The following is an 8,954-nucleotide window of genomic DNA, read 5'->3' on the forward strand; positions in this document are numbered from 1 at the left end:
GTACATTATAGACACAAAGTAAAAACTACCCTGGCACATGAAGCCCCCAAGTAATAGAGCCTCTGTGTCTGTGTCTGGCACATCTTAGTCTGAGGAGAGCAGGTGAGAGTCCTGGCCAGAGCAAACACTCACTATACCATTCTGGTTTACTGAAGAGCAAATACACACACACTTTCCCATTTCATATTAAAAGAAACTGCTCCCATGAGGAAAGCAGCAAGCCCCATTCCCAGATAAGAATCCCTTCTTGGATCTCCCACTCCAGAATGCCAAACCACTAAAATCCTTCCAGCTGCACTCTCTGCACTGTGGTTCCTCTAGGCAAAGTTTTTTTATTTTCTTTGGTTTTGTGAATTTTATTTATTATTGGGCTGAGTAACTTAGTTTCATGAGAGTAACTCTTCAACATGTTACAGTTCATAGAAGGGGCACATCTGGAATAAAATTTTTAATGTATCTGAATACATGTACTTTAAAAGTTGCTTGTGAATGCTCTGGGTCTTTTCCCTGAAGCTATGGGGCATTCAGATAAAAAAGCAAGTTTGATGCATTAGCTTCAAAATTTGCTTCAGTCCTCAGTGCTTATCTTAGAGCAGCATTTTTCAACCTGTTGGTCAGGACCCCTTTTGAGGTATTGAATGACTGTTTCACAAGGGTTACCTAAGGCCATCAAAAAAAAACACAGAGATTTATATTGTGATCCATAACAGTAGCAAAGTTATAGCTATGAAGTATTAATGAAAATAATTTTATGGTTGGGGTCACCACAACATGAGAAACTATATTAAAGGTTCACAGCATTAGGAAGGTTGATAATCATTGTCTTAGAAGTTAGCACAGATTCTAGAAGAATATGTCAGTTTCTGTGTGACGGAAGAGTGAGCAGTGGCATTGTAATAGGAACTTAATATTCAAATGAAAACATTAGATTGAAGATCAAAGACATATTCAGGCCCCAGAAACTTTCTAAGCATATTGAGAAGTCATTGAAGTATCTCAAGATAGCCATTCTAAATGGATCTTTTTTTTGTATTTTAATTATTTATTTGCTTATTTATTTATTTACTTATTCACTTTGCATTTCATTCACTGATCCTTTCCTGGTCACCCCCTCCTACAATCCTTCCCCCCATACCCCCATCCTCCCCATACTTGCACTTCAAGTTTCTGCAAGGCTAGATGCCACCTCTCCCACTGAAGCCAGACAAGACAGCCCAACTACTAAAACACATCCCATGTACAGGCAACAGCTTTTGGGATAGCCCCAGCTCCAGTTGTTTAGGATCCACATGAAGACCGAATTGCACATCTGCTACATATATGCAGGGAGGCCTAGGTCCAGCCTGTGTATATTCTTTGGTTGGTGGTTCAGACTCTGAGAGCCCCAAGGGTCCAAGTTACTTGACTCTGTTGGTCTTCCTGTGGAGTTCCTATATGCTTCAGGGCCTGCAACCCTTCCTCCTATTCTTCCTTAAGAGTCTCTAAGCTCCATCCACTATTTGGCTGCAGGTGTCTGTATCTGTCTGAGTAAGCTTCTGGGTAGAGACTCTCAACAGACAACATTCTCTTCTCTGCAGGCATAACAGAGTATCATTAATAGTGTTAGGGATTGGTGCTTGTCCATGGGATGGGTCTCAAGTTGGGCTGGTTATTGGTTGGCCATTCTCCCAGTCTCTGCTCCTTTCCCTGTGCCTGCATTACTTGTAGACAAGATGGATTTTGGGTTGAAAGATTTATGGGTAATTGGTGTCTCTAGGTGTCTCTATCCCTCCACTTGGGTTCCTGTCTGGGTACAGGAGGTGGCCTCTTCAGGTTCCATATCCCCAATGTAGTGAGTCACAGCTAAAGTCACCCTGACTGATTATTGTGTGCCTCTCTTATCACAAGTCTCTCTCTCATCCTGGAGCTGTCTCCTACTTCCTTGTCCCTGTCAGTTGTAGATTTCCATTCATTTTCATGGCCATCTAGCCATCACTGCTGTCCTTCCCAAGGTCTGTTCCTGAATCCCCCATTCTTCTCTTCAACCTTTTCCCACCAAGTTCTCTTCCTCTATCTGGCTCTTATGACTATTTTATTCTCCCTAGTGAGATTCAAACTTTCTCACTTTGGGCCTTCCTTCTTGTTTAGCTTTTTTATAAACCTTCAGCTATATAGTTCTTTCCCTGAAACCAGGAACACTTCCCTCTATGTTGGGGCAAGGGGCAGAGTTTCTACAATTTAAACTTCGTTAAGTATTTAAACTACAATAGTCAGGGTTGATGGTACAAACCTGTCTTTCCAGTCCTTCAGAAGTGGAGGGGGGAGTGTTAAACAGTCAAAGTCATCCTCAGGTGCATAGAGAATTTGAGGCCTGATGAAGATACAATAGGACCCTGCATCAAAAAAAAAAAAAAAAAAACCCAAAACTAAACAAAAACAGTTACAGGATGGCTAAAACCCATGTGGCCAATACAAATGGAGAATGATTTTCTCAATGATGATAAAGATCAGAAGTCTAGAGTCAAGAGGGTCAGTTAACTGAAGAGCATACCCATCACAAATCTACCCATAGACCCAGAATTAACCTGCTCAGCAACACTGCTCTCTGGTTTAGTATCTAAAGTTTCTCTTTGAACACATCAAGAAATATCCTTATGGCTCACAAGTTAAAAACATCAAAAAAATATTTCTTCTGTATTCATTGACCACTCCTCCTATAGTAATTCTAAATTTATTTTGTTTGTACATCATTTCATCAAAAGAAAACTAAAAGAAATCAATGAATTTCTAGATTCATCCAAATCACCAAAGTTAAAGCAAAAAGGACATCAACAGTTTAAAGAGATTCAAAACAAACAAGGAGATGGAAAGTGATAAAATGACTTCCAACTAGAAAGAAAAATATCAGGCCCAGATGGATTCACAGAAGAATTTTACCAGGCTTCCAAAGAGGATCTGCAAACAATATTTTCATATTGTTCAAAAGATTAGAAAGAGAAGTTGCACTTTCAAACTCCTTCTATGAACTAGAATTACTCAAACACCAAACTAAGGAAAGAGACAACAACCACAACAAGAAAACTACAGGCCAATACCCTTCACCAATCTATGTGCAAAAGTCCTCAATGAAATGCTTAAAAACTAAGAACAGGCATGTATTAAAAAGATTTTCCACTATGATCAAGTTAGCTTCATCCTTAGATACAGGAGTAGTTCAACATATGTAAGACAATAAACATAGCCAATCATATAAAGAGACTCAAGTATTTATAGTAGCATGGGCCCATGCTCTACTTAATTTCAGACCTCCTAGGACCTAGCACTTCCCATATCAGATAACTTTAATGGCCCCAAGTTGTGTCTCTGTCACTTATTATTACTCGAGTGTTCTTTCCTTGGGGCACATGCCAGACCAGCATGCCACATGCGCTTGATCTTCAACCATCACTCCTTCTAGGGAATCAGACAACAGTATAGATTGCAGATGTAGCCTTTTGTTTTTCCCCAGGAGTTGAAGATGAGGCTCTATTGCTAAAACATTGCATATTTAGAACATAGGACTCAGATGATTCAGGCTGTATTTGACCTGAAAGCCTATTTCCTGTGGTCTAGAATCCATGGTTCCAGAAATTACTATGCATGTTGCCAAGGGAAGGAAGCAATTAAACAATTCGACCCAGCTGCAAACCTATGACCAGTGTTGGAAAAAATACTAAGGTGCAATAAGGGCCACTCACATGTCAGTGGCAACCAACAGTTATCTAAATGGACTTAAGACCCATTCAGAAAAATGGGAGCCATGCTTAGAACTGGAAACTTAACCAGATTCCCATTGCTTTTGTGGGTGAGATCATAGACCTTAGAAAAGAACCCACTACCATCACTTTGCTAAACAAGCATAATTCCTTATTACATTCTAAATCTTATCCTTATACTCACAGATTATATAGTTGTACCACACCTCATCAGTGATGTCTCATTTAAATAAAATGAAGATCATCATAGAAAGTGACAGCTGAACAGATTGTGGAAAGTCTACCTTCATGGGAACATTACATCACAACTCTTGTATCTATGGCTCAGGCAACATTTTGGAAGAGGAGCAGGAAGACTGTAAGAGGTAAGAATACTAGGAAGCCTGCTGTGAGACAATTTTTCCTAAAAGTGAATGAATAAATAACACTAGAACAATGGCAGAATCACTGACATGTTAACATGGAAAGGGAACTATTTCATGGGGTCCAACTCCTAGACAGAGAACTACTGCTGCCAGAAGGATTAGCCTCTGCCAGGGACGAACTCTCTTATTGGTTGTAACAGAGTTGTCAGCCTTGAGATCACATACTCACAAATAGTAAAACCAGACTCAGCAGTTGCATTTATATATATATTTGATTTATGTATAACACAATACATACATATGTGGGGAAAATAAGAGGGCTTCAGAGGAGGATAGCTGAGAGGGGCTGGAGGTAGGAAAAAAGGGACTAATATAATTCTATTTCAATTAAATCATACATATGGAGAGGGAGGATCTTTCTACATAGTTCTGGGTAGTCTAGAACTCACTATGTAGACCATACTGTCTTAGAACTCAGAATGATCCATCTGTCTCTGAATCTCGAGTATTGGAGTTAAAAGCATGTGCTATTATTTCCAGCTAAACATCATAGACAGACAGACACACAGACACACAGACACACAGATACACATACATATGTAGATATACTTAGTTAGTTGGTTGTTTAGTTAGTTAGTTAGTTAGTTAGTTAGGCAGAAAAACTTATAAAGCCATGTGTATTAATTACAGTTGAGAGAGGAAGAATGAAGAAAGTAGTCTCAATTTAGACTATATATATAAAGGTTTAATAGCATATCTGAGTCAAGAGCCAGGAAATCACACTCTTAAAAACAGATTGGAAAATGACAGTTTAAGCTCTTGGAAATAGCAACCCAGGACAATCAGGAAAACACATATATTAACTGAAGAAGAAAGAATATGCTTCCAAACAGAGGACAAGGGGGTATTGCCCCATGCTTCATGATGGCTCTTTGGGGGAATTAGGTATTTAGTAACCTGTTGTTAAGTATAGAGGAATTTTAATCCAGCAACATGGCTTCTCTGACAAGGGATCACATCTAAGATCTTTTAGATCTGTGTGATCCAGCTAAATATAGCACATCTTTAATCCCAGAAGACAGAGGCAAACAGATCTCTTGAGTTCGAGACTAGCATGGTATAGAGCAAGTTTCAGGTAAAGGAAAGGCTTAGGTCCAGGAGTGGCAGTACATCTTCAGTCCCAGCACTCAGAAGACAGAAGCATGCAGAGCTTTGTCCTAGTCAGTCAGTTCAGTGAGTCAGTAAGTTGCTAAATAGCGCAGTGGAGTGGAGTTCATGGCAGTTCAGTTCAAGGAGTTCAGAGGCAGTTTTTACAGAGATGTTTTTACAGATAGGTTGAAGAGAGAGCAAGCTAGGCACAGGTTGAGACAAAATGAGCTGTAGAATGAGAAAGAAACAGAATATTAGAACAGATTGCTAGAGTTAATTTGAATCAATTGCTCCAGTAGAGCAATTCAGAAAGAAGCTGAGAGAATCCAATGTGAATCAATTAGCTTGGAGAGGAGTTTGAGCCAGAACAGCTGAGTTGAACCAGCCAACTAGACTTCAGAAAGAGCTAGAAAGGATGTGTTTATTCAGCAGTAAGCTTCTGAGGTGACAATTAAATAAAGCAAATAAAATATACATTTTTCAATTAAGGAAATTTAAATGTAGTCGACGAGATCTTCCTATATGTCCTATACATACATCTTAGAGGAAGTTCCAGACAAGTCCCATAGAGTGCCTTACAGAGCAGCTCAACTTTGTGTGTACACCAAGGACCTTGACTTCCAGGAAAGGATACTAGATAGTCCCAAGATGAAACCCTTAGTGCCAGAAAGTAGCTTCAAGGAGATTGTGGGTTCCTATACCTTACCTCTCTGCCTTCCCTTTTCAAAGCATACTCCACTTGCTGTCTTGTTCTAAAAGTCAAACAAAAGATGTCCATATGTCTCAAGTGCAACATCCTATATATTCTAGAAGTTCACTGAGGCCAGGGTGACCCCATTAGATGCCATGAGACAGTGAACATAGGTGGATGTCAACTTAAATGTGTTTTTAAGGTATATTCACTCAGGGATAGTGGAGACCATTCTGATAGGAGGAACCTGCCATGAAAGATATATTTTCAATCAGCTCCTTTCAGCTACCTTTCTTTAAATTTTCAAAATAGTAAAAAGCACATTAAGCAAGTGATATGTGCTTGTCTAAACTATGAAATAGCTGTCACTAAAGATATACCCTTATTGTCTTCCTCTTCTGTTTCCAAGATGGCTACTACTGTTGACCTGTGTTTATAACAGAAATTTCTTAAGAGTGAAGGAGAAGCCTTTGCATACATGAGCATGAACCTGTCCCCCAAAAACTCCAAACCAAAGGCACAAATATGATGGATCTCTGTGGGGATCAAGGATGTTGAATTTGAAAAAGGATTCAGGAGCAAGAAGAATACAGCCTAGGGACATACTCCAAGTAAATTCTCAAGCTGCTTGGAGACAGACATATATCAACCACCTTCTGATAACATTGCTACTATTCATCTTAAAACTAGTGTGCACATTTCTTGTTATTGTAGGCACTTCAAAGATATGTTTTACTTAATCTGTACTATCTATGATCTATATTGAGTCAATAGTAAAACTTTACAGAAATAAAAGCAGAGACTGTTAAGATTTGGGAATCTTTCCATTTTTCTCTTAATGTTTGAAAAATTTGATAAATGTCTCCACAGCTAGCTATGGGATTGTCTTTTTAGTTCTGCTTTGCTCAAACCCTTTTCAATGACCCCATTGGGAGCAGGATGCAGTCAACTCAAGGACAAAGACAGGTCCAATAACTGACTCTTAGTCTCCTCATCTTTTCCAGTTACCTAAGAACTGCTCTATTGAAGCCTGCATTTTGGATAATTTCATAGCACTGACAAAACCAACTCAAACTTGGGGAAACTTCTATAGACAAGGGGCACTGGTTTAATTTAAAACATAAAACTCCTACAATTCAATTGGTATGTATAATATAAAAACAACTATTATTAATAAATAATAGTTGATTATAATTGAACTTTTTTTTATCTTGATGTGATAGTTATTGTAGTTCAGCCTGAGATTTCCCTCAAAGAAAGGCCCATGGGTTCACACCCAGTAATGTGGTAATGGGACTTATTGTCACTCTTTGGAGGTGCTTAAGGCATGAGGAATGTATCCTTAGAGGGAATTGTAGCACTGTAGTCACTTCCTTTCTTTCGCCTCTTTGCTATGAGTTGAGCAGCTTTTCACTAGACACAACTTATTGCTTCACCTCAGGTCCAGAGTAATGCTGCTAAATGATCAGGGACTGGAGTTATAAAATATGACCCAAAATAAGTCTTTTCTTCCTTGTAATAGTCATTTGGGGTTGCTTGCCTTCTAGTCACTCGCCTCGAGGGACTAATTGAAAGTAGACCCCAGTGTGTTGGAAGATAACCCTCTTGTTTTTTGTTTTTCTTTTTTAATTTTTTTTATTTTCTGAATTATTATTATTTTATTATATTTTTATATTTTTTTGTTAGATGTTTTCTTTACTTACAATATCTCCTTTCCCAGGATCTTCTCCAAAAAAGAAAAATAAATAAAATAAAAAAAACTAAAACTAAAACAAACCTCTGTTCCCTCCCCATTACCCCTGTTCAACATCCCACTCCTCCTGCTTACTGTCCCTGGCATTCCCGTACACTGGGGCATAGAACCTTCACAGGGCCAAGGGCTTCTCCTCCCACTGATGACCAACTTGGTCATCCTCTGCTCATAGACTGTTCCACCTTGGAATCCTTCCCATATTCAATCATCAAATCTAGACACTATTGTGGATGCCAGCAAGTGCTGGATAATGGGACCCTGATATAGCTGCCTCCTGAGAGGCTCTGACAGTACCTGACTAGTAAAGATGTAGAGGCTCACAACCATCCATTAGACTGAGTACAGGGTCCCCAATGAAGAAGCTAGAGAAAGGACCCAAAGAGCTGAAGGGTTTGTAGCCCCTTAGGGCGAACAACAATATGAACTAACTAGTACCCTCAGAGCTCCCAGGGACTAAAACTCCAACCAAAGAGTACACATGGGGGGACTCATAGCTCCAGCAACCTCTTGTTTTGTATCAAAAAAAGTAAGTTTTTAATTTATTTATCTCAGGCATTTATTTCATGGTAGAGAAGGAAAGCTATCTAATATAGAATTTACATATTGTTCATATGCTTCAAAATAGTTCATTAATCATTTGAGGAAGTAAAATGACAGGTTCAATAAAAAAGTAAAAATGCTATCCTAATGGCTGTCCTATAGTAAATTCAACTATTTTTATCAAAATATAATCAATCTGGTCAGACCTTATCTTTTAAAAATATCGTGGTACTGGGAGTAATTGGATTGTTGCATCTTCACTTAGACAAAGGAGCATAATAGCCACATGATATTATATATAAGAATTTGGGCCACAACACCCAGAGGAAGCTCCACTCCCAGGCGCTCTGACACCTCTGGATCAGAGGTGAGCAGGAACCAACATCTGTCCCAACACTGGGAGTAACTGGGATCAGCAGGACCAGGCACACAGGAACTCCACCAGCAGAGTGGCTCAGGTTCCTTCTGGTCTCTATGGGCTGGTGTCATGAGCAGACCTTGGGCCCAGGCTCCAAAGCCAGTCCCACAACACCCAGAGGAAGCTGCTGCACTCCCAGGTGCTCTAACAAGCCCAAGGTCACAGGATCACAGAATCACAGGATCACAGAGACAGCTTGACTCTGAGGAGTACTGATACAACCAGTATCACAGGAAGGACAGGCTCCAGTCAGGTTTAGCAAGAGTAGGTAGCACTAGAGTTAACCAGATGGCCGGGGGGGGGG

General features: G+C 39.6%; 1 long non-coding RNA gene across 1 annotated transcript in view; it reads right to left on the bottom strand.

The window, feature by feature from the left end:
- Nucleotides 1-433: 433 nt before the first annotated feature.
- LOC116080666 overlaps nt 434-8,954 on the bottom strand; it is a 51,594-nt gene continuing 43,073 nt past the window's right edge. The window contains exons 2-3 of the long non-coding RNA XR_004114524.1: nt 2,270-2,372; nt 434-660 (exon numbers count right to left, since the gene is read on the bottom strand). This is a non-coding gene — a long non-coding RNA (uncharacterized LOC116080666). The remainder of the gene's footprint in view (nt 661-2,269; nt 2,373-8,954) is intronic.

The sequence above is a fragment of the Mastomys coucha genome, unplaced genomic scaffold (assembly GCF_008632895.1).
Source record: "Mastomys coucha isolate ucsf_1 unplaced genomic scaffold, UCSF_Mcou_1 pScaffold6, whole genome shotgun sequence".
Taxonomy (NCBI): Eukaryota; Metazoa; Chordata; class Mammalia; order Rodentia; family Muridae; genus Mastomys; species Mastomys coucha.